Source organism: Capsicum annuum, chromosome 2 (assembly GCF_002878395.1).
Source record: "Capsicum annuum cultivar UCD-10X-F1 chromosome 2, UCD10Xv1.1, whole genome shotgun sequence".
Classification (NCBI taxonomy): Eukaryota; Viridiplantae; Streptophyta; class Magnoliopsida; order Solanales; family Solanaceae; genus Capsicum; species Capsicum annuum.
This window is the reverse complement of record NC_061112.1, coordinates 129,096,696-129,124,599: the sequence shown is the minus strand read 5'-3', so window position 1 is coordinate 129,124,599 and position 27,904 is coordinate 129,096,696. Positions and strand designations below refer to the sequence as shown.

At 34.4% G+C, this 27,904-nt stretch overlaps 1 long non-coding RNA gene across 1 annotated transcript; it reads right to left on the bottom strand.

The window, feature by feature from the left end:
- Window positions 1-302: 302 nt before the first annotated feature.
- Window positions 303-3,787, bottom strand: LOC107859378. The gene is made up of 2 exons (XR_007052354.1): window positions 2,816-3,787; window positions 303-731 (listed from the first exon to the last, which is right to left on the bottom strand). It is a non-coding gene; the product is annotated as an uncharacterized LOC107859378 (long non-coding RNA).
- Between the last annotated feature and the right edge of the window lie 24,117 nt (window positions 3,788-27,904).

The following is a 27,904-nucleotide window of genomic DNA, read 5'->3' as shown; positions in this document are numbered from 1 at the left end:
GGACTAAATCAGAATATGGCCCAACAACTTAATATGGTTTCAGTTGGGCTGTATCATTGGACATTGTGTTTGGGCTTTTGTTATGGCAAACCAAATAAATTGATAAAAATGATGAAAATTCACTCAGATAGCAATTCATACAAGTGTTTAAAACTCAAAATAGTCGTACTTTGTTCTGATAACCTTATTATAATCAACATCTACGGGTTATACTTTCATTGGTCAGATTAATAGTTTAAGTAATTATGATTTTCTTATACTTATCGGGTGATTATGGGAATAAGGATTGTTAGCGGAGAAAAGAGCAATAACAATAATATATAATACAATAACAAAACAAAGAAAATAACGGGTAGTAATGAAATCAAAGAAAAAGATAATAAGAGAGTAATGATAATAGTACTATAAAATTAGATAATTATCCTAATTCTTGACCTCTATATCCAAATCATGTCCTCAATAAGTTTTATGTGTGTCATATCCAATTTAATCACCTCTTACCAACACTTTTTCATCTGGCTTACCGGTAATCTCCCATTCCCGCCGTCGAGAGACTTTAATAACTATAGCATCTTGACTCGAAATCGAAATGGGAGCAGGTTTGACTAACTTTTTCCTCTTCTCAAACCTACCATACTCAACTTCTCACACCTACACACTAAGTATATCGCCATTTCTTTTTTTTTTTGTTTCATGTATGAACCGTCTCAGGAGCGACATCATCTTCTTGTCTGCCACAAAAGTCGCTCATGTTATGATTGTTTTGCGAAAATTTTGACTTTTGAGAAAAGAATCGCCACTTAATTTTGAAAAGAAATTAAGAAACCTTAAACACTTTGAACGATCCAAAACAGACAAGTCGCTCAAGTTTTGAAGTTTCTGAGTAAGTGATTCTTATTAACGTTTTAGGAAGGTGTTAGGCACCTAAAACGTCCGCTAACCTACGATTATCCGATCTGTTTGAAAACATTCTTTTGATTAACTTTGGAAAATCGATTTGTTGGAAAAGAAATTGATTAAGGAAAAGGTTTTCGCGAAATCAGTTTTTTAACGACTTAGTTAGGGATTTAACTAGGTTTGCAAAGAGACAAGTAAACAAGTAAATGAAAGGAAAAGGAGAAAAGCAAGGAAGTGGTGATTTGGGCTTTTTAAGCCCAAACCGTTGACCCTGTCCTAATCTAGTTTGGTTTTCGACCTATTTTCACCTGTCCTAATTCTATGTTTTCGAGCCTTTAGCTCGAGTCTCGTCACTTGTATTAAGTACAACTTTGGCTTCGTGGCCCCAAATAAATGAATAAAGAAATAACTACATAAATAAATAAAGGCAACAATAATGAATGACAAAATAAAGAAATAAAATGGAAACCGAGACTTTCAAGTCTCTTAGCCGCTTTGAATATGGGACTTTTAACCCTTTTTTTTTTCTTCTTTCGACTCTTTGTATCGATGCACTATGCAATCTCAGATTCTCTTTCAAGCTTGGCTTGACTAATGGGCCTTATTGCAATCTCAGATTCTCTTTCAAGCTTGGCTTGACTAATGGGCCTTATTGGCCCACTTAGGGAATGCAAAGAGTCCGTTTGGACTCCAACGAATTCACATGCAAAGTAAGAAAAGATAATGGATATCAATACATGACCATGGATGTCATCGGTATATAAATAAATGTACATATATTAGAGAAATTTTAAGACTAAATTGGTGAAGATCCCCCTAAACAAGAACGAGTAAACAATAAGAGTGCATTAAGGTTGGGAAATGCAATAAATCTCATGGACGATTCATACTTGATGTCGAAATAAAAAAAAATCCCACTTTTCAAGGACATAAAACGAAAGCTCTTTGCTGTACCATCTCTTCAAAAGACACCAATTATTGACATTCTTTACTTAAAATTGACAGCTTGGAAAACAAATGACAGCACAAGACAACAAACTAGACGAAAATGAGCGAAACTTGACATAAGAACTATTCAGTCAACTAAAAAAAAAAAAAGAATCCCCTGGGGCTATTACTGCAAATAGTACTAGATCACTACTAAAAATCAGTCATGCTTAATATGGGAACATAATACTAAAGGAAACAGATCATGTTCTCATCGTCTCTTTAACGAATTCGCAAGGATTTTCATCAAGCTAGTCATGGGAGAATGTAAAAAAGAAAAATATTTTATACAAACAACAACTCAAATGCTCAATAAAGGCCCTGAACAGGAAACTACATGCTTAAAATCATCCTATCAAAAAGACAGCAGTGCTAATGGCACCCCAAGATCTAGACAGTAAGCTACCACAGTAATGTCGAACTAACACAATGAAGTGACTACTGAGATATGAATTTAACTGAGAATAGCAAGTCAAATTGCAAGAAGCACACGAGATGAAGACAGTAGGTAAATAATTAAATAAGGATGCCGAGGTTCAAACAAACGGATTATGGAGCGAAGAGAAGCAAGGTGAAGCTAAATCACAGATTCAACAATTTCGATGATAGCAATCTTAATACAACAAGAAACACTAGGTCTAAAGCGGAAACTAGAAACAAAAGATGAAATCTTGACATAAAATCCTAGATAAACAACAAACATCAATTAAAAAGGCAGCATATTCGACGTAATCGCCTTGAAAATCTCAACTTGAGCATTGCATCATCGAAATGGTATAACAATAATCACAAGACAACCCCTAGGGCCATTATAGTCGTCTACAGCACAGAATACCAGCGTCGTTCATGGATACAACCAAACAACTACGGCTACTAAGAAAGAGATGAAGACAAAAAAATGATAAACTAAAGGAAAGTGGAGTGTATTTACCTCCTTAAGGACAGCAAAACGGGACGACGAGCTATCAGCAGAACCGTTACCACCGGGAGTTGAGGTTATCTACTCAGAAATTTCCGATTGATCGACCAGCTTCCCAAAAAGAAGAAAGAAAGAGAATTTTTTCACAGTTTTGACCCCACTGTTCGAACCAGCCCCTCAAAAAAAAATTCTTCAGTTTTTTTCAGGAACCCTAGAATTTCTAACCTTTAAGTTTTCCCTTCCCCCCTTTTCTCTACTTTTCTCCTGCTCTTCTTTTCAATCCAAGCAAAGTTTTTCCACTTTTTTGGTTTTTGACCTAGCTATCCAGGAAATTTTCCAACCAAAAAAATACTTCCCCTTTTCCCCCACCTCTCTCCTCTGCTTTTGCTCCTAAAATGACCCTTATATAGAGAATAGGCTAGGGTTCGTTCTTTAGGGCTTCAGTCGATGTGAGAGTAGGAAGATTAAAGGGTAAATTGGGAAGTTTAAATAAAAAATGGGAACGTTTTCCCCGGATTCCCGCTCAAGCCAAGGATCTCCATCAACAAAATGTACCCAATCCGTTGTCAATTCAAAATCTAGCCAATAGAAATTGAGAAGGAAGAATTATCTTCAAGAGCCAAAGAAAATTCTCCACCTATGTACGAATTCGTACAACTCTATCCATTACAAACGAATTTTGAACGTTAGAGGACACCTGTGCATGTTTCTAGAAGATTCGGAGTTTGTGACGTTGGAGATGGATCGGGTCGGTTTGAGACTGTGAAAAGCGAGTTCGTCGAAGTGGTACCTGCTTTGACGGGTCGTTGATGGGTTGTTGGAGATGGTTTTGTATGTTGAAAAGGACAGAAACTGATTGTACCTTGGCTCCATTGTTTTGTTCAGGATATTTGAGGAAGAGGGGATGACATGGACCGGGTCAGGTTTGGAGTATTTGGGCTAGCTAATGGGTAAAAGGGAGAAAGAGAAGAGTTGTGCTGGACAGTTAAATGGGGCTGAAATGAGGTTGATTGGAAATTTGGCCAAATTAAAAATCAATTGGCCAATTGCGATTGTGACCAATTTAATTTTAATTATAATCAAATTTAATAGATTGGCTAAATTAAATCAAAACTCGAAATGAATTAATATTTCATTTAACTCCGTGCTTCTTGATTTGATAAAATTAAACACATATTTATCCGAATAAAATATTTTTGAGAGTAAATTATAGTTAGATCAAGACTTTAATTATTATGTTTATTTTTAACATATTTCTCAATTAAAATACGATGTCCTATAGAATAAATATTTAAGTAATCAAATTATATAATATCGCATAATCAAACACGATAATATATAATCGCTACTTGAACTGACGAATTCACTTACAATATACTTTTCAAAACTCTTATTCGGAAGGAATAAATATTTTGATTTTATTAAAATCGAAAAAACTTTGAATTAAATTTTCGTTGAGGGAAAAAATTAGATGTCAACAACGATATTAGTGGAGTCTATGTAGATTGGCATTTAGCCAACTACATAAGTGGATAAGGAAATTATTGATATAAAGTTAATTGTATTATTATCTTTCACGGCTAAATAGCCATGCCATCTTTGGAAAGATGTGTAGAAAACAAGAATAAGAATAACTTCCATATTCTATCAAACTTTCTTTCCTTTGTAATTCTTATTCTCTGCTTCTAACATATTTTTATAATACGTTATCAATACGAGTCTCTGCAATTTTCTTTTAAAGGTATTTAAGGTTAGTAATTTATTTTCTTAAATAATAACTAATATTTCCAGACGCAATTTTAATGCCCTAGACATATCTGACAAAACCTATATATCCTGGGCACTAGACGCAGAAATACATCTAAATGTAATGAGTCTGACAAATACCATTAAAAATAATAATAAAACATCTGAACAAGATAAGGCCAAGGGCATGATGTTTCTTCATCATCATCTTGACGAAGGGTTAAAAATGGAATACCTACACTACTAAAAACACTGTAAAAAGAAAACTCAAAAATAGATCGCAAAAAATAGACCTCATGAGGTTGCTTTTACAATTAATATTCTTTTTAAATTTTTTAAAAAGAAACAGACTGCATTAGGTTGTAGAAATAAAAAAATATTTTGTGAAATAATAAAAGCGACCTCGTGAGGTAGAAATTAAATTTCTGAAAAAAATAGTGACATCATGAGGTCACTAAGTATTTTTTCAAAAATAAAAATATATCACCAAATTATTTTTAGTCAAAACCGTTACTGAATATTTTTTTTTTTTTTAAAATAATCTTACAAGGTCTTTTTAAAAAAATAAAATTATGCCACTTAACTCCCATATTTTTAATCTGCCGCTGATCACCTTTTCTCAAAACCCTAGCCTTGTTGATTACAGAAGAATTGATTACTCTTTATAGAGAATTGTCTTAGGAAATTAATAGTTTATCCAGTTGCTTCACTTGATTATGTCATTTGCACATTTTGTCATTTCCTTTTGCCCTGAATTTGAGAGAGTAACTAGAGGTTTCTTCATACATAAATTACTAAATGACAGTATTTATCACTTGTTGATTACGAATTCGGATCGCTGTGACAATGTATTCATTTTCTTCACTTACAACCTCCTGCAATCGGGATATGTTGCCTTAGTTTTTGTGGGTTTATGTATTACTGATTATGATAACTTAAATCAGTTGATAGGGCCCAGAAGAAGGTATCTGCAATTGGTGCGAACAGCAAGAAAGCAAACTTGGAGGTTGAGTTCAAAAAGATGGAGGTGAGAGGCATTCTTCAACTTAGGTGTATAGAAAGTTGTATCAGATTACTTGATTGTTATTCTAATGATAAAGATCAATGCTTTTGTTGATTTTTACTACTACTCTTGATAACAACACAAGGACACTCATTCTCTATCTGTGATGTTTTCATTATTTCTTTTTGGTGGTTTCGCTTGAGAACTTCTTGTATTCTTAACTGAGGAATATTCTCTCAAGAAGACAAAGAAGGCACAATATTCTGAGAAAATGAAAAACAAAACCACCGGCAACAAGCCTTTGCAGCACCTCTACCAGCACAATCCGGCTTCGATAGCACCTCCACTGGCAGGGCCCTCAAATCCGGCTAGGTAATTTTTTTATTTCCAAATCCTTTCTAACACATCGTATCAGAAAATGAATTTTGGGTTCTATTGTTCCTTTATCCTTGATATACACATAGGATTGGCCGAGTTTTGTGAATGATTAAAGAAAATGGGACTTCTTGTGATTATTGGTTTTGGAGTTGGATTTTTAAGTCTAATCGTAGATTATTTCTTGTTCATAAACATTAAGCCTAGATATGTTGGTAAAACGCACTACTTTCAATTTTATATTCATTTCTTGTTCCTCTGTGGAATTTCACTGGGTATATTATTGAATTTTATTTAGTATGATGATGATATGAAATAAATTTAAATGAAGAACTGAGGAACCCAACTTGATGGAGACTTAGGCTTAGCAGTTCTCTACTTAGACGATAAATTGATCCTTTTATTCTGACATGTGGTTCTTTATTTGTTTTTTCCTACAGAATAGTCTATCAAATTCTTAATTTAGATGTTTCAAGTTTAAATTTTGTAAGTTACCTATTTTTGAAAAGAAAAAAAAAATTAGCTGGAGTGATGGCCTGTGTTTGGATTTGGCGACCTCAATGTCCAGTTTTTTAAAGGAAGGTTTCACATTCTTTTGAGGAAGAGCATATTAAGCCCCAAATGACCCTAGTGATGGAAATTTCAGTGACTAGATTGTATAATGATCGAATTTTTTTCTTTGCTGATTATGAACAATTTTTTGGGAGCAGTTGCTTATAAAGATATCAGTCAATTACTTGGTGCTCATAGAGCTGTCTAAGATATAATTTTTGATACTTAAGAGCTTGAGCTATAGCGAGTTTTTAAAAGATGTTTGTGCTTAACAAGCATCTCTATTTATTAGCTTTATTAGCTCAAGTACTTAGGTTTATTTGATAACCCTGTTTTTCAGCCACTGCAACTCATCCTGTGCAGTGAAGTTGTTAGTAGGTTCTTTTGATCATGCGCTTCTTGATTCAATTATATACCCCCTGATCCACTAGATTTAAATAAGAAAGAGATGATTATATTTTAGTCTTCCAGTGATTAGTTTATAATGACTGCAACTCTATGATGATGACATGGTAATTTTTTATTGGGGTTTCATCTTGCCTGTTAGTGATAAGAGTAACGATTCATTTGATTTTAGTATTGTTCTTGTTTATGGGTCTAGATACCATTCTTTTGTAGTAGCATGCTCCAAATGAAATTTTGTCAGTTCAAAAGTTCTCCGTGACCAACTTTGTTCTTAGCTAAGTTGCCAATGACTTGTCCTGGTCCTAAATTATCAAAAAAACAAGGAGGCTTTGTATAGTCTCACTAAAATGTTTCCTTGTGTAGTGTCTAATGTTTTTGAAATGTTATTATGGTTAACCAACAAAAGATGACAAATTTGTTCCAGACTGCAATATTGCGTATTGTAGGATTACTAAGAACAATGTAGACACGTGATTTTTGATTCTCCCTAAATTTTTAACTTGTTTATCGATATTAAACATTTATATTTAAAATTTATTTTGATTATTATTATTTTTTTAAAATAATTTTTAGTTCAAAAATAAATAATTAAATAAAGTTGACTTTAAGATATTTTATTTTTTTATTTTTATTCTAATTTTTTTTTAAAAAAAATCAACTACACAAAAATTAAAAGATTTTTTTTTATAAATTTTTAATAAATAAATTAGTAGTTTTAATGCTATTTTATTATATTTATATTTGTCTATTTATAAATTATTATTATATTTTGTTAAATATAAAATTAATTATTTATTATTATTATTATATTTATTTTTTCTATTATTGTTATTATTTTATTTATTTATTATTATTATTATTATCTTTATTTATTACTATTGTTATTATTTTCTATATAAAAATAAATAAAAATATATATAATAATAATAAATAAATTTGAATTTTAAAACCCTTCCTTTGTATCTGCTAATGAGCTTTCCCTCCGAGAAAAGTAACTGTTCCCCCCAAAAAATACACTACTTAAAAGACTCTCACACCCTTTTTTTTAAAGATATTGCTCTAGGATCATTATTAAGGTTAGGTAGAACTTTGAGTAGGCACGCCCTCAACATTAGGTAAATTTTAGATAAATTTTTAATAACTTTCGTCTCAATTAAGAATGTGGCATACACATCTTTCCGAGATATTTAAAATTCAAGGATGCAATTATGCACCTTGACAAATGTTTTTCTAAAATTATTTTTTCATCGATTTATTTAATATAAGATAATACACAAGTTTTAGAATAATAAAATGAGCGATTTTAGGCCTTAACATAATTTATCAAAATAGTTTAAGTCAGGATAAGTCAATAAAAGTGACCGTGCTAGAACCACGGGACTCGAGGGGTGCCTCACACCTTCCCTTCGATCAACAGAATTTCTTACCCGGTCTTCTATTTTTGCAGACCAAAAATAAGAGTCATTTCCTTTTGATTAAGGATTCAAAAAAGGTGGCTTGGAATACCATAACTCAATTCCAAGTGGCGACTCTGTAAATTAAATTAATCCTTATTCAAAACCGTCACTTTAATTGAAAAAACTCTTCAAACTCAGTCCCTCGAGGGCGAAAAAGGGGTGTGACATCTCTGGCAACTCCGCTGGGGAATAATAAAAAGTCAAGCTTTTTATATTGACTTATACTATCTTTAATTATTGATGATATTGTGTTTGTTAGCCTTATGTGCTACTTGTCGCTTATTTACCATTTTGATATTGATTGAACTGTATTATATACTGTCTTCTCTTGCGCACCTTCTCTGAGTCTCTGAAATAGGATAGAAGGAATGCAGCACATGCATCCTAACTTTCTTTTGAGATAGCTGGTGTGTCAAGGCACCTGGTGAAGGATTATAGTCACACATGTAAGGTGGGTTCGGATCGACAACAAAGGCGGTGCTGCCCTGCTACCGACCAAGTTGTCCCTCCCTGGCTCGAGTGTCCTCTCGGGTAAGCCAGTCTAGACACCTATCCCTAGTAGGCTTAAACTAAGAAGAACTGAAAACTCAGAATCTGGTTATCCCTAGTAGGTGCCGCTTTATTTGCATCATATGCATTTGACTTAGCGGGACTCGACACAGGGGCCGGGTCTGTCTAGAACAGGTGACCTACTTTATAAAGACCAATATGTGCATCTTACGTGCTCTTTGACATTTATTTGGAAGGCTTATTTTATTGTTGACCGGCTTTTAGGCAACTTTAAAATGGAAAAAATTATATCATCCTCAAATTCATTGAATTATTTTTCAAAGAAATTTTTTTTTAAATAAAAAGAAAAAAAAGGAAAATTTTAAATATAGAATAATATACTTTTACAGTTTTCTTGAACTATGAGAGTCTGATTCTCACTTTTTAGTGGGATACGTAGGATGTCCTATCCGGGATACGACCCTGGTTTTGAAAATAATAATAACAACATATTTATTCACAAATTTATTGAAGGATATTTTTGAAAAAAATAATAATAAGAAGAAAAAATGATTATTTTCATGAATATTATTATCTTTATTTTACTTTTTTTATTTTTTAAAATTAATTTTAACATAAAAATCTTAATAGCTTGAACCTTTAGGGGTCGTGAGCTGAATTTTTATAAAATAATAAAATATATAAACATATATTTTAACAGTCCTGAACCTTTAGGGGTCGTGAGGCTGAATTTTTTATACAACTTCATAAAACAATCATTATTCTTTTCTTTATTTCTAAATCATTTTATTTTATTTTTGTTCTTTTAAATGTACTTAGGGAGTATTGTCTCGAAATATATAGTTAAAATTGTCTAAAAGTCTATTATTGCAAAGTTTTTGATAGAGTCAGTTTAAATAAGTGTTTTTCCTAAAAATATTATAAGTCTTGTTTCTCTCACTTTGATTTTTGATAAAATTATTTTTTACATCTAAGTCTCAATTTAAGAGTCGCACTAGTTCTTACAAGTCAAGTTAAAAATTCTTTTCAAAAATTAATGAATCAAGTTCAGCCTAAATCTAGACATTTATTAATTTCATATCATGTCAATAGGTATAAAATGTCTCCCCCTGTTTGTGGAAAGCGTCCAAAGAGAAAGAGAGATGGGAGTGTACTGCTTCAGGTTATGGATTGTACCCCTTTGCATCTTTGGTTGTGGTGGAACGAAATGGATACATTCGATTATGACGAGATAAATAAGTATTTAGGTTTTTGGATGAGTATTATGTCAATCAAGCCTAATAGGGAGGTGCTTGATGCATTACTAACCTTCTAGGACCCGAAGAACAATGTGTTTCGCTTTTCGGATTTTGAGTTGACTCCTACTTTAGAGGAGATAGCGGCGTATGTTGGATACGGGGATATTCATCGGAAGAAACTTATAGCCCCAAAACTCATTTCAATAAACAGATTCTATAAGCTCATGAACACACGAAACTCAAAAGAAGAATCAATGAAAAAAGTTTGGGTTTCCTTGCAGTTTTTGTATGACAGATATGGAAGATGAGGGGGGTTTGAAAAGTACGGTAAACAGCTTTGTAATAAGGAAGTTTTGAGGCTTGGAAAGTTCACAGACGATTTGCATTCATGGTAGCCTTTCTAGGCACTATGGTTTTCCCGAGTAGAGAAGAAAAAATTAATATTCGTTTAGCGGGGGTGGTACAGATACTGATAAGAAAGATTACACTATGATACCAATGATCCTGGCAGATATCTACCGTGCTTTGACCGTTTGTCAGAAAGGAAAGAGTTTTTTCGAGGAATGTAATATCTTGTTACAGATGTGGATTGTGGAGCATCTCTACCGACGTCCTACAATGGCAAGATTTAATCCTGAAAGATTCAATCGCATCAAAGATTACGAAGAGAGGTTAGAGAAATATAAATGCCCAGAAGGAGATAGAGATTGGGATAAGCTTTTTCGCTCTCTGACAGCAGATAAAATCACTTGGAATCTCCCATGGTTCCCTTGGAGGCAAGTCATACATAGTTCTATCATTCGATTGTTCTTATTATTAATGGGTATTAAGGGTGTTCAACCGTATGTTCCATTGAAAGTTTTACGTCAGCTAGGAAGACGTCAAATAATTTTCATTATGGAAAATATGACCGAGTTTGTATTTGAGGTCCGACCAGAGATCCCAATTGCGGAGGAATTGGCCCAGCATATTTGGGAGGGTTGTCGTATCATGGGAATTGAAACGATGGTCATAGAGCGTGAGAAAGGAGAAGTGCACCCAGATTACTGTGAATGTTTTGAAGAACAATCGAGTCAACCAGTCAGACCAGAAAGATCGGTTAGGGGACCTATAGATCAGGAAGCTGCAACCAGGATAGGGATTGAGAGAGCCATGCGAGAACATCATGAGGCCAGCCAAGCTTTGAGAGCAGAATTAGAGCATGCCAAGGCAAAAATAGACGAACAACAAAGGGAATTTGCGGAAGAGAAAGCTAAATCGGCAGATATTGAGGTTACACTTCGGGGACAAATCAAATTGGTTACCACTAGGGGGTCACACGTTACAGAACTTGTCGCATCTCGCCGACAGCAACTGCAAGAAGTTGAAAAGAACATGCAAGAAGAATTTGATCAAGAGAGATCTCAGTGGATCCGTGAAAGAGGAATATTGCAAGAACAGTTGGAGGTTGCTTCTGCTCGTGAACAGCGTGCAAGAGAGATGGTTGATTTTCGAGATCGACAGGCCCATGAATGGGATCAGACCTTCAGTTTCCTTAGAGGGAAGGTTCGTCGTGTAGCACAAGATACTGCCAGAATGAGTTTGGATTATCATCAATTGGATCGTGAAGACTTTTTGGCACATGTACCAGCTTTCGCACAACGTCTCACTACTTCATTGGAGGACATATACTTAATTTTGGAAGGACATATTAAGCCGAAGTTTCCTTGAATAGATAGTTTTCTTTGTCATAGTTTTTCATTTTCAGTTTTAAAACTTCTTGTTTAGATGTTATGTCTTTTAGTTTTCAGATGTTAGTTAGTAGGTTTTATTTTGGGAGTTGGGTCAGTTATTTTGTCGTATTTATATTATAGAATGTAATGAAGTTGACTGTTTATTTCTATATATATTACATATGATTTACTTCACTCACTTTATTTATTTTCTTCAATAAAAAAAAAAGACAAAATAATTATTTTGGTAAATTTCTCCGAAACTACGCAAGATCTGATTTATGTCCTGGCATGATATGTAGGCAACCCTCCATAGGGATGAAACACAAAGCCTTCCATGATAGGTTGGAAAATTCATATAGAAGCATGACATATAACTTGGCATTATAATGTGTTTAAAATATAACACTCACCTGTTTGCTACTTGGTTACAGAAAGATAAAGTAATTGGTGGTTGGTTTGTGGTTTAAATTGGCATCACATTCGTATAACACCAGATACAAGGGTAAAAGAAAAATGACCCGCAGAGAAGGTATAGGGTATGACAGTGAAGAAGAGCAAAATCAGTTGATTTCACAGGAAATAACATCAATGGAAGAAAAAAAATCATTGAAACAACAGATGGCAGAGATGTGCCAAGCTTGGTTGAATGGACAAGCTCCGCCTTCTTTAATCCCTGGACTTTCGACTTCGAATGGTCTGAATTCTGACCCAGCTCAAACTAGTGATCCATTTTATCCACCAGGATATGGCCCATTTGCTAATATGTCTGGCGTTACTGGTACTTCTACCATGCGCCCACCAAATCCGTCTGTCACAAATAACCCACTTTTTACTTGTATAACACCAGCTACTGCGGGTACTCAACCGACGGTACTAAAGAATATGGGGGAACCAAGTCATGATCTATTATATCCTCCTGAAATAACTTTCAAATTTCAAAATCCATATTACATGCTCATCAACACGATTCTCCAATAATGATTGAGAAGATTGTTAAAAATAAGGAACAAGAGGAAATGGCTAGGAAAGTAAGAAGCTTGGAGCAGAGTATGAGAAATATACAAGGATTAGGTGGACCAAAAAATGTTTCATACAAAGATTTATGTATGTTTCCTGATATCCATTTGTCGCTAGGGTTCAAAATGCCAAAGTTTAACAAATACAAAGGTCATGGCGATCCTGTGGCCCATTTGAAAAAGTGCTGCAATCAATTAAGGAGAGCAGGAGGAAAAGAAGAACTATTGATGGCTTACTTTGGAGAAAGCCTGACAGGAATAACTTCTGAATGGTTTTTTGACCAAGACATTTCCCGTTGGTATGTGTGGGATAACATGGCCCGAGATTTCGTTCAGCAATTTTAATACAACATTGAGATAGTGCCAGATCGCACTACGTTTGCCAATATGAGAAAAAATATGACTGAAAGTTTTCGAGAATATGTTATCAGATGGAGAGAGCAGACTTCAAGAGTCAGACCATCGATAAAGGAATCTGAAATGATCGATATCTTTCTTCAAGCAGAAGAACCCGATTATTTCCATCCATCACTTACTTTCTACAATTGGAAACACATTTGCTGAAGTTATTAAAGTTGGAGAAATGGTAGAGAATGGAATTAAATCAAGAAAGATCATCAGCCAGGCCGCTTTGAAAGCAACAACACAGGCAATTCAAAGTGGTGCAGGAATTTTTAGGGGAAAGAAAAGAAAATAGGATGTAGTAACTGTCGTGACAGGTCCACGACAAAATTGGAAAGGTGCGCGTTAACCATACACACAAAATCCATTATATTTCGTTCCATCCCCCCAATATCCTATTTACAATGCACAACCATATGCTCAGGCTCCTTCTTACCTGCAGTGGCGTGCACCAGCCATCCAAAATCATCTATCGGTTCTGCAAGTTTAAAGAGGCCCTCCTAGGTCTAATTTCCGACCTAGAGTAGAATACAAAAAAGATAACATGGGTAAAGATAATTTCACTCCTATTGGAATATCTTACACTAGTTTATTTTATAGACTTAGGAAAATGAATGTTCTAAACCCAATTAAAAGAAGGATCCCGAATCCTCCTTCGAAGAATTTGGACTATTCTAAAAGATGTGAATACTGTTCTGATGCCCCAGGGCACGACACAGAGAAGTGTTGGTAACCGAAAAGTGCCATTCAAGAGCTGATTGACACCCAACAGATCATGGTACAAAGTCTAGATGCTCTAAATATCAATCAAAATCTCTGCAAGATCATAATGAAATAAACATGCTCGAAGTGATACCCAGTGGTGAAGATGCTGCAATATCCTTCAAGCCGATCATTAAAATCAAAACTAATTCGAAAAAATCAGCAAATGTTGTAGATTTGACAAAAGAAAAACCTACAGAAGCGGAGGTGTTAACAAAACCCGAATCATTGAATGTTCCCTTGGTGGTGGGGAAAGAGATTTCAGAAAATGTTGGGCCAAGTCAAGTAAAACCAAAGCTCATCATTCCTGGAAGATCTCCTAAGCCTCTCTTAGTCATAAAAGGAGCTCCCATAGCTCCCATTGTTATTAAACCAGTGTCACAGTTGCCTATGGTTAATACCAAGGCAATCCCTTGGAACTATGATTGTGTTATGGTAATGCACAAGGGGAAAGAAATGATTGAAGATGTGGATGAAGTAGGAGGATTAACTCGATCTGGAAGATGTTATGCACCAGTAGAGTTAAGAAAGAATAAAGAAGGCAATGAAGAATGAATGGTGGTCAAGAAGCTTGTTACTGATGAAGAAGCTGAAGAATTCTTAAAGAAAATGAAATTGCCAGAATATTCTGTTGTAGAATAATTGAAGAAGACACCAGCACAGATTTCTTTGTTTTCTTTATTAATACCTTCAGAAGAACACCGCAAGGCTATAATGAAGATTCTTAATGAAGCATGTGTTCCCAGTGAGATTAAAGTGAATCAGCTGGAAAAAATTGTTGAAAGAATCCTTAGAGCAAATAAGATTACTTTCTCAGATGATGAATTGCCTATGGAAGGTACTGGACATAATAAGGGTCTCTACATTACTGTGAAATTTGAGCATTCCATCGTCACTCGAGTGTTAATTGATGGAGGATCAGGCACGAGGGACATAATAAAGGTCTAGGGATGTTTTTGCAAGGCAGGGTTCATCCAGTGAACCTTCATGAGAACCTTGGTACTTTTGGTTTGGGATACGTGCCCACTGCTGAAGATATAAAGAAGGATAAAAAGCATAAGAAAGATTCATGGACACTTACCAAGCCGATACCACCACTTCACGAATCCTTCATCAAAGTCAACGTTGTTGGGTCCTCTATGTTACCTGTTGCAGAGTTAGTGAATGATGATGATACCGAGTTGATTGGCCTTTTCCAGAATACGTTCATTGAAGCCGATATGGTTGAAATTGGGAAAGGTACTAGCAATGCAGATGTGCAGTTTATCGGCTCTGATGTCCAGCTTAACAATTGGGAGGCCATTCCTCTCCCTACTATGAAGGAGTCTTGGTAGTTTGTTTGTTTTTCTTTCAGTCTTGGTAGCTTGTTTTTCTTTCTGTACTTTGAATAATTTTAGGATTGTAATTCAGATCTTTACCTTGGTATTCAGGTTAAAACTCTTTCTAGCTTTGTTTTTAATAAAAGTGCAGTCTCCCTTTGTTTTATTTTGAGTCTGATAGTTATTTATTTATTTTCTATCATACAGTTCTTTTTATGCTGATTCTAATGATATGACATGCATGAAGAATTGTCAACAAGATTTCAAAACCCAATCTAATTATGAAATAGTGAATAAAGAATTTAAATATGATGAAGAAGAAACATTTGAGGATATAAGCAAAGATTTCAAACAGTTTGTGAACAAGTCAAACCCTAATTTGGAGGAAACTAAAGCGATCAATTTAGGAGATCATGAAAATATTAGGGAGACTAAGATAAGTGTGCATGCTCAACCACAACAAAAGAAAACTATAATTGAAGCTTTGCTTGAGTATAAAGACATTTTTGCGTGGTTTTACGATGATATGCCCAGTTTGAGCACCGATTTGGTAGTTCACCAGTTGCCAATTGATCCTGTTTTCCTTCCTATCAAGCAAAAGCTAAGAAATCTTAAAACTGACATAAGTGTAAAAATCAAAGAGGAAATCACAAAGCAACTTGAGGCTAAAGTCATTAGAGTGGCCCAGTATCCTACTTGGTTGGGAAATATTGTCTCTGTTCCAAAGAAGGACGGTAAAGTTTGGATGTGTGTTAATTATCGTGATCTAAATAAAGCGAGTTCGAAAGATAATTTTCCACTTCCCAATATTCATATTTTGTTGGACAATTGTGCCAAACATGAGCTGATGTCTTTTGTGGATTGTTATGCGGGGTATCACCAGATCATTATGGATCTAGAAGATGCGGAAAAACATCATTTATCACGTCATGAGGGACATATTGTTATCGAGTTATGCCTTTCAGACTAAAGAATGATGGGGCAACTTACATGAGGGCAATGACCACAATGTTTCGTGACATGATACACAAAGAGATTGAAGTTTATGTAGACGACGTGATCATTAAGTCAAGAGAGTAGTCTGACCATGTCAAAGATCTCAAAAAATTCTTTGAAAGGCTTCAAAGATATGATCTCAAACTTAACCTAGCTAAATGTGTATTTGGAGTACCGCCAGGAAAGCTCTTAGGGTTTATAGTCAGTCGACACGGCATTGAGTTAGATCCTTCAAAAATAAAAGCTATTCAAGATTTGTCTCCACCAAAAAATAAAACGGAGGTGATGAGTTTACTTGGAAGATTAAATTATATCAGTAGACTTATTACCTAGCTTACGACAACCTGTGAGCCAATATTCAAGTTGTTGAAGAAAAATGCTAAATTTGAATGGACTGAAGAATGTCAAGAGGCATTTGACAGAATTAAGAGATACTTGTCAAATCCGCCTATTTTGGTTCCTCCAGAGACAGGCAGACCTTTGATATTGTACATGTCTTTGTTAGACAATTCTTTTGGTTGTGTATTAGGTCAACATGACGTTACAGGCAGAAAAGAACATGTCATATACTACCTTAGCAAAAAGTTTACCACTTATGAGGCTAAGTACACTCTTCTTGAGAAAATGTGTTGCGCCTTAACTTGGGTAGCCCAAAAGCTGAAACATTACTTGTCATCTTATACTACTTACCTCATCTCTCGTATGGATCCTTTAAAGTACATTTTTCAGAAACCTATGCCTACAGGCAGACTCGCGAAATGGCAGATGTTGCTCACAGAGTTTGATATTGTCTATGTGACACGAACTGCAATGAAAGCTCAAGCTTTAGCGGATCATTTGGCATAAAATCCTATTGATGAGAAGTATGAGTCATTGAATACTTATTTTCTAGATGAAGAGGTATTGTATGTTGATGAGTTTGTTTCTGACGATTGCCATTCAGGCTGGAAGTTGTTCTTTGATGGAGCTACTAATGTAAAAGGAGTAGAGATAAGAGCAGTTCTTATTTCTGAATCAGGACAATATTATCCTATAACAGCCCAACTTTGATTTTATTGTTCCAATAATATGGCAGAATACGAAGCTTGCATTTTGGGTTTGAGATTAGCTATTAACATGGGAATCCAAGAACTGTTAGTGTTAGGAGACTCAGATTTGTTAGTCCATCAAATCCAAGGAGATTGAGAGACTCGTGATTTAAAGCTCCTACCATATCGAGGTTGTTTGCAAGATCTATGTCAACGATTTGTATCAGTAAAGTTCAAACACATTCCCAAAGCTCATAATGAGATTGCTGATGCTTTGGCGACCTTATCTTCGATGCTTCAACATCCCGACAAAACTTATATTGACCTTTTACATATACAGATTCATGATCAACATACATATTGCAATGTGGTTGAGGAAGAACTTGATGGGGAACTGTGGTTCCATGATATCAAATAATATATTCAGACTGGAAAATATCCCATACATATCGATGGTAGCCAAAAGAGAACCATTCGACGTTTGTCTAGTGGATTTTTCCTAAGTGGAGGAATCTGTATAAGAGGATTCCTAATTTGGGACTTTTGAGGTGCATAGATGCTAAAGAAGCTTCAAAAATTATGACTGAAGTACATTCTGGGATTTGTGGACCACACATGAGTGGGTATGCTCTGGCAAAGAAAATACTCTGAGCAGGTTATTATTGGCTCACCATGTAGCGAGATTCCATCAATTTCGTTCGTAAATGTCATGAATGTCAAGTACTCGGGGACTTGATACATTTCCCTTCATCTGAGTTGCAACAATGATTGCTCAATGGCCTTTTGTGGCTTGGGGAATAGACATAATTGGACCAATTAAACCAAAAGATTAGAATGGACATAGGTTTATCTTAGTAGCCATTGATTATTTCACCAAGTAGGTGGAAGCAGCGACTTTCAAGTCAGTGACCAAGAAAGTGGTGGTTGATTTTATTCACTCCAACATAATTTGTCGGTTCGACATTCCAAATATAATTGTCACGAATAATACTGCGAATCTCAATAGCCATCTGATGCAAGAAGTGTGCCAGCAATTTAAGATTATGCATCGGAATTCAACTCCTGATCGTCCAAAGGCAAATGGAGTTGTAGAAGCTACCAGTAAGAACTTAAAGAAAATACTCCGCAAGATGGTGCAAGGTTCCCGACAATGGCATGAAAAGTTATCTTTTGCTTTGTTGGGTTATCGTACTACAGTTCGGACTTCAATTGGTGCAACTCCTTACTTTTTGGTGTATGGAACTGAAACAGTTATACTTGCAGAGATTGAAATTCCATCTCTTCGAGTAGTTGTAGAAGCTGAAATTGGTGATGACCAATGGGTCAAGACTCGTTTGGAGCAATTAAGCTTGATTGATGAAAAAAAATTAACATCAGTATGTCATGGACAACTATACCAGAAGAGAATGACACGAGCATATAACAAAAAGGTGCGTCACAGACATTTTGAAGTTGGTCAGTTAGTACTAAGACGCATCCTACCCCATCAGATTGAAGCCAAAGGCAAATTTTCTCCTAATTGGCATGGACCATTCATGGTGAGGAAAGTGTTACCTAATGGCGCGTTATATTTGACTGATATAGATGGCAAAATGGAAGGAATGTCGGTCAATGCTGATGCAGTTAAAAGATATTATGTATAATATTCATGTACAATTACATTATGTATGTTTTATACTTGCATTTTAAAAGATTGAAATGATAAAGGCATTTTGTTCTACTATCCGAATAATATATCAACCTTTGCTTACCCCTTTTGAGCTTTTTATCTTTCTTCGTACCCCTTTTTTGGAATCAAATTAAAGTGGAAAAAAAGAGTTAAAAAAAAATTAATCAAAAATTCAAAATCAAGCAAAAGAATGACGAGTCTGAACTACGTTTGACCTGATTCTTTCTACGACAAGATACGTAGGCAGTCCTACTCCGGGGTTCGGTCCAACCAAAAGAAACTTCAAATTATCCAAAATGAAAAAAAAACTGAGGCAAAAGTTTTTTTTTTTTTAAAGAATTGATTCCAAAAGTTGAATATTTTACCCAATGTTGTGTAAATTTTGAGCCTCATGCCGACCTTTCTTTCTAACCCTATCCAAAAGCCAAGTTACAATAAAAGAAAGATCTTCATATCAATTTTTGAGAATGTCAAGGCTAAACATGTTATGGGTGCATGATATTTCATATTTTAGATGTTTATAAAAAAAAGGGAAAAATGAATGAAAAAGAGAGTCTCATTAGTGAAAACCCTGTTGGGCACCATAAGACGACTGTAAGTTGAAAAAGAAATAAAAATGAGATAGGCTCGTTGGCAAAAATCCATTGAGGTACCACTAGCCGAAGGAGAGTTATTATCCAGAAGGAATGAGTTCAAGATTAGCTAAATTTCAAGCTCAATAAGTGAACGAATGTTGTAATGATTGGTGTGGGTAGATCTGGTTGTTTGATTCAATATGCATGTCATAATCACCAGAATCGATTTCCACATTTAAGTTTTTCTTTTGTTTTGAAAAAGAGATGCCTATTGTCTTTTTCTTTTTGTTTTATTTTGATTTTTTTATTTTTGTGTCCTTGTCATCAAATGAAAAATTTTGTTGTCTTGTATGTGTTTTGAGTCAAATTCACGTCAAGTCAAGTGAGAAAGGACTCCAAAATTGCTACCAACTTCTTCAATATACAAAGTAAGACAAAGGGTCGATGTACAAGGACAACACTTCAAAGTCTAATAAAGTACTCAGAATGATCGTGATTTGATAATTTTTGGATCATTGTAAGATAAAAAGTGTATGAAACGTTAAATCCTGAGATATTATACAAGAGAAATATGTTTTGAGTTGAGAGTATCAGTAGTCAGAATTTTGGGTCAGAAGTATAACAAGTCAATGGATATCAATCAAGGAATAAAAAGGAGTTGAGCATGGAAAATGCAAGAGCCGACACTTCAAAAGTCAAGTGCCACAAACCAACCACCACATATTTTAAAACTTACAATTTTTCTTTGTTTGAAACAGAGAGGGAATGTTCTTTTCATAAAAAATAATGCAATTTCATACTTCTGTCAATGCAAGAATCAGGATTACAGCATACGATGCTAGATTTCGGATATGGTAAATTTTATTCTTTGGGAGATGAATTTATCAAAGCTATTCCAGGCTTTGATTTATTCTGTCACTATATTTTTCAAAACATTAAAATTTGACGACAAACAAATTTTTCCAGTACAAACTGGGGCAAATTTTTATGTGTGTTGTATGGGAATTTATTTTTATGCTCAGGGCCCTCCTGAAGAATGAGAATTAATTTTTATGCATAGGACCCTCTTGAAGAATGGAAATTTACTTTTGCTCAGGACCCTCCTGAAGAATGAAAATTTACTTTTTTGCTCAAGACCCTCCTGAAGAATGAGAATTTATTTTAATGCTCAGGGCTCTCCTGAAGAATGGAATGTTATTTTATGTTTCAATATTTACTTCGAGTTTAGGATCCCGCCTGAAGAACAAGGTGAAGAAATTGTAGATCCAGGAGCCCGCTTGAAGAACAGGGTGAAGAAAGATAAAGGTCAGAAGCCCGCCTGAAGAATAGGATGAAGAAATTGTAAGTCCTGGAGCCCGCCTGAAGAACAAGGTGAAGAAAAAGGAAGTCCAGGAGCCCGCCTAAAGAACAGGGTGAAGAAATTGGAAATTCAGGAGCCCGCCTGATGAACATGGTGAAGAAATTATAAGTCCAGGAGCCCGTCTGAAGAATAGGGTGAAGAAATTAAAAATTCAGGAGCCCGCCTGAAGAACTGGGTGAAGAAATTGTTGATCCAGGAGCCCGCCTGAAGAACAGGGTGAAGAAATTGGAAATTCAGGAACCCGCCTGAAGAACAGGGTAAAGAAATTGTAAGTCTAGAAGCCCGCCTGAAGAACAGGGTGAAGAAATTGAAAATTCAGGAGCCCACCCTGTTCTACCGCCTGAAGAACAGGGTGAAGAAATTGAAAATTCAAGAGCCCGCCTGAAAAATAGGGTGAAAAAATTGTAGATCCAAGAGCCCGGCTGAAGAACGAGGTGAAGAAAAAGGAAGTCCAAGAGCCCGCCTGAAGAACAGGGTGAAGAAATCGAAAGTCAGGAGCCCGCCTGAAGAATAGGGTGAATTTTCAAGTTCAAGTCATGAACATTTAAATCAAAATTCTAGAGATTGCAATTTTCATTTCATTTTTTATTCATTTGAATGTAAAACACAGAAATCGTTAACCGGGAACTCGACGAAATCTCATTCGAATTTTAACTCTTTCTCTCTCCATATCACCTTTGAACTACTCGTGACCTGATTCCCTTATAACCCGGAATAGGTAGGATGTCCAAAAACCAGGACTCGGTCACATTTCTCCTTTTATTTTTATTCTTATTTTTACTTTTTAAATAATTAGAGAATCAAAAATCATATTTTGTCTACTTCTTTGTATGAAACTCTTCGAGATTCCACACAAAGAGGGGCAAGAATGTAGACACGTGATTTTTGATTCTCCCTAAATTTTTAACTTGTTTATCGATATTAAACATTTATATTTAAAATTTATTTTGATTATTATTATTATTTTTAATAATTTTTAGTTAAAAAATAAATAATTAAATAAAGTTAACTTTAAGATATTTTATTTTTTTATGTTTATTCTAATTTTAAGAAAATCAATTAAACAAAAATTAAAAGATTTTTTTTTTATAAATTTTTAATAAATAAATTAGTATTTTTAATACTATTTTATTATATTTATATTTGTCTATTTATAAATTATTATTATATTTTGTTAAATATAAAATTAATTGATTTATTATTATTATATTTATTTTTGCTATTATTGTTGTTATTTTATTTATTTAATTTATTTATTTACTATTATTATTATTATCTTTATTTATTATTATTGTTATTATTTTCTATATAAAAATATTTATAATAATAATAAATAAATTTGAATTTTAAAACCCTTCCTTCTTATCTGCTAATGAGTTTTCCCTCCCAGAAAAGTAACTGTTCCCCCCAAAAAATACATTACTTAAAGGACTCTCACACACACCCTTTTTTAGAGAGAGATTTTCTACGTACCTACACTGTATCAGACTGCATCAAACCAAAGAGGAAAAAGGCGTCAGAGAAAAAGAAAAAAGTCAGTCAGAGAAAATCATCAATAAAAAGAGAGAAAAGAGTATAAGTGAATTCGAATTCCGTTAGATTTTTCGGTGAGCACGTATCTGCTTCAATATTCATTCAATTCATCTACACAGGTTTTTATTTCATATTAAATTAATTTTATGATTTCATGTATTGTTCATGTAAAAGTTGTTATTTATGTGAATTCGCGGTCATAAATTGTACTATATGCTTTGTTATTCAAATATGTTATGTAGAATAGTGAATCAAAAGTGAATTAAAGTTTAAATCTCATAACACAAATATTTTAAAATATGTAGAAAGATTCTGAATATGTTTTTACTGATATGTATTGATGTATGTACACACTCACTGAAAAATACTTGTATAAAAACAGTGACAATATATGCATCTCTCGCATAATTTATACATTATCACTATTCCTAAATTTCTATTCATGATAAAATCATACATGTACAATTTTCTATACACAGATCATACATATGCTCACAACATTTCACCATAACATCATGCACATGTATACACAGTGAGAAATCAAAAAAAAAATATGAAGAAATAGAAAGAAGAAGAAACATTAAGAGATTTAGAGTAATGTAAAATCAGAAGATCGATATAATATAGAATATAAAAAAATTTTGGCGAAATCTTCACCGGAATACTAAAGAAATCGGTGATCAAATGGCTAGTGTAGCCTAGCGCTGTCGGCGCCGATCTTCTCCCTTTCCGGTGAAGTTCTAAATACTGAACCTCTGCTCCCCTCGCATCGACGAACTGTCGAAACCACCAGCGTACCCCACCGCCGCCGCCACCTTTCCCTTTCCCCACATCACCGGTCGGCAAAGCTTTGGGCCGCCGCTGCCGATCCCCTCTCCCCTTTTCCGCTAGCGCCGCTATTCCCTCTCTCCCTTCCCCGACACCGGCGTGCCAACAACAAATCTGGCGAGTAACCTCCGATGAAACGTCAAATCACCACCACACGCACACTAGCATTGCCATTACTGAAAAAAGAAAGAGAGAACGCCAATTTGTGGACTGATCAATGATAGTGATTTTTAAAATAAGAGAGAGAGGAAAGAAAATGGGATCTGGGTGGTTGTATTATGCGTGTGTTTGAGAGTTGTATGTGTATAGTTTATTTTAAAGTTGGGGAATCAAGATTAGTGTAATATGGATCACTTTGTATTTTTCATTGATATTATATCATTTTATTTGTTGTCATTAATAAGGCATTATTATTTTATTATTAAAATTAATTAATTATTTTTAAATGAAATTGCTCTAGATAATTATTAAGGTTAGGTAGAACTTTGAGTAGGCACGCCCTCAACATTAGGTAAATTCTAGACAAATTTTTAATAACTTTCGTCTCAATTAAGAATGCGGCATACGCATCTTTTCGAGATATTTAAAATTCAAGGATGCAATAATGCACCTTGACAAATATTTTTCTAAAATTATTTTTTCATCGATTTATTTAATATAAGATAATACACAAGTTTTAGTATAATAAAATGAGCAATTTTAGGCCTTAACATAATTTATCAAAATAGTTTAAGTCAGGATAAGTCAATAAAAGTGACCGTGCTTGAACCACGGGACTCGAGGGGTGCCTCACACCTTCCCTTTGGTCAACAGAATTCCTTACCCGGTCTTCTGTTTTCGCAGATCAAAAATAAGAGACATTTCATTTTGATTAGGGATTAAAAAAGGTGACTTGGAACACCATAACTCAATTTCAAGTGGTGACTCTGTAAATTAAATTAATCCCTATTCAAAATCGTCACTTTAATTGAAAAAACTCTTCGAACTCGGTCCCTCGAGGGCGAAAAAAGGGATGTGACAAACAAAAGCAATTAGGCTTTTTATTTCAAGTCCTCGTTGAAGTTTCTCAATTTTTCTTCAGAAATGTAGATGAATAAGTTTATCATATGTTCTTTACAATGATTATGCTGATTTATTTTTAACTTCAAAACCTTGCCTTAATACCTAGTATGGCCTTAAGTGGGATTTTTTCTAAACTTGAAGGAACAAATTAATGTGGAATATGGCAACCTGCATTCTTGAAGGTCTGACAGATAAGCTCACCGTGATGATGATGAGGATCATGTGGCAAGTACATCGTCACATTATTGAAGTTTAGTTGTCGAATTAGATGCTACATTAAGTACTTTATGATAATTTATAAGAATTAGTAAGTATTTTGTACATGTATGAGAACTTTGAAGTAGTTTGAAATAGAATTATGTTACTTATGACTGTATGTCTTTTTCATTCAATTTTAAAGTACTTAAAGTTGATTTTGATGTATTGTGTATTGAAGGGTATTTAAAATATGAGTTTGTTATAGTTTGATTGATAGTTGATGGCTCTATGAGCTTGATTTAGCTGATTAGATTTAATTAAAATCATAGACGGTTAGTTGAAAAAACAGCAATTGTTGCTATTGTTCTTTGTAGAAAAGAGACTTCACAAGGTTGATTTTTTGCATTTTTATTCTTTCAAAGAATGCAAAAAAACGACCTCATGAGGTCTCCTTTTGTAAAGAATAAAATAAATGAAAAATAAATATAACGACTTCATGAGGTCTCTTTCTGCAAAATTTAGAAAATAACATGGCGACCTCATGAGGTTACTTTTTGGCGACCTCATGAGGTCACTTACAAAAAGCAACCTATGTTTTTTCTACCTAATGTTGAGGTCGCTTTTAGGTCTCTTTTAACAGTTTTTTTAGTAGTATCAAAGACCCGCTTACATTGTAGAATAATTTAAAAGAAAGATACGACCACCTGAAGATGGTCATCCTTCCACAAGCTCGTAATGAATGGACATATTTGAGGTTCCAGGACTTAAAAAATGTAACTGAATATAATTCTGCGATGTTTAAAATTAAATCACAGTATGACTTATGCGCGTAAAGATCACAGATCACGACATGATAGAAAAAATACATTCTACTTTTCACTCCTAGAATATGGTCCTGCAGCAGCAGTACCGAGAAATGGGTTTCAAAAAATATTCTAAATTAATTGGTCATCTTCTAGTTGCTGAATAATATAATGATCTTTTAATAAAAAAATAATAAAATTCGGCCTCCTGGTGCTGCTCCATTCCCAGAAGTGAATGCTGCAAATTTTCACTCAACTTGGCGTGAAAGAAATCCTGACCCCAGTCGTGGTCGAGGTCGAGGTCGAGGTCGTGGTCGTGCTCGTGGCAGGTATTTCAATCAGGGTAATCGTCTTGCAATAAACAATAACCCTCAGCACCAGCAGTGCAAAAAAGAGGGATGAAGCTCCTGAAGCAGCGTCAAGGATGAACCCTGAAAGTAGATGTTATCGATGTGAAGGAAAGGGACACTGGGAGCGTTCCTGTCGTACACCTAAGCATCTGGTAAAACTATATCAAACGTCCCTTGAAAAGCAAGAAAGTGATGCTAAAATAAACTTCCTCCTAGAAGATAACATTGAGCCTATGGACTTGGATGTTTCAGATTTCATTCCTGAAGAACAAATAAATCACCCTGTAGGTGACAATAATGATATAATTCGATTATGCTAATTTTCTGTTAAGTTTATATGAGTTATATGTATTTTCTGCTAATGTACAGTGTGTTTGGTTTTGTGCCCATATTATCTCATTAAAAAAAATAGTGCATGCTTGTTGCATTATGTTGATTTACATATTGGCATGATTTCTGATCGTACTATTTTGTGCCTACTTTATTATAATACTAACATAATTTTACAAATTCATTCACACTATACTTATTTATTAAGAGTTTAATATAATAATCCATTAAATTATTACATAAATGTAATAATAGTAAAAAATATGATTACAATTGTATTATACAATTTAAGAATATACGATATATATTTCAAGTCATCATCATTTTTATATATAATCACATTGTTAGACGTGATATTATATAATATGTTATGTGCTAGTTATATTATAATGTTCAATTTGTTTATTTTTGAAGAAAATATGGATACTCCTCAAGTCTTATTTGGATCAATAATCGACCATGATGATATCTGTGTCATTGATAGTGGGACAACACATGCAAATTTAAAGATGAGAAATACTTTTCCCACTTACTCAGAAGAATACAAAATGTTATAACAATTGCTGGTAATTCAAAATTGATCGAAGGCTCCAGAAGAGCTACTATATTTCTGCCTAAGGGGACAAAATTAATTATAGAAGATGCATTGTTCTCTTCTAAATCCCCAAGAAACTTATTAAATTTTAAAGATATTCGCATAAATGGATATCATGTTGAGACAATAAATGAAATGAATGTCGAATATCTTGGCATTACAAAGAATGTCTCAGGCCAAAAACAAATGTTAGAGAAATTACGAGCGTTGTCTTCCGGCTTATACTATGCCGAAATTAGTACAATTGAAGCACACTCGATCGTAAATCAGAAGTCTACTGATATAAATACATTTGTGCTCTGGCATGATCAAATAGGTCATCCTGGATCAATAATGATGAGACGAATCATTGAAAATTCAAAAGGACATCCGTTAAAGAACCTGAAGATTCTTACACCGGATGAATTTTCATGTGCTGCTTATTATCAAGGCAAATTGATAACTAGTCCATTGCCACTGAAAGTTAGCGTCGAATCCCCTTAGTTTCTAGAACATATACATGGGGATATATGCGGGCCCATTTACCCACCAAGTGGGATATTTAGATATTTTATGGTCCTACTAGACGCATCTTCAAGATGGTCACATGTGTACCTCTTGTCATCTCACAACCTGGCGTTTGCGAAATTATTAACACAAATAATACGATTAAGGGCTCAATTCTTAGATTATCCTATTAAGGCTATTCGCCTCGATAATGCTGGAGAATTTAGATCCCAAGCTTTTGATGATTATTGTATGTCAGTTGGGATAAAAGTTAAACATCTGTTTCTCATGTTCATACTCAAAATGGCCTTGCTGAGTCATTTATTAAGCGCCTACAATTGATAGCAAGGCCACTGCTTATGAAAATAAAATTGCCTACTACTGCTTGGGGTCATGCTATTTTACATGCAACATCACTTGTTCGTCTCAGGCCAGGTCATTATAATAAATACTCTCCATTTCAATTAGTTCTGGGCCATGAGCCAAATATTTCCCATCTATGAATTTTTGGATGTGTTGTATATGTGCCAATTGCACCACCTCAGCGTAAAAAGATGGCCCCCCATAGAAGGTTAGGAATATATGTGGGGTTTGATTCACCCTCTTTAATTCGCTACCTTGAACCATTGATAGGAGATTTATTTATTGCTCGATTTGCAGATTGTAGATTTGATGAAACAAATTTGCCACAATTAGGGGGAGAAAAATGTGACCTTACAAGAGAAATTGCGTGGAAAGTTTCATCACTATCTCATTTTGATCCACGTACCACCATATGTGAAAGTGAG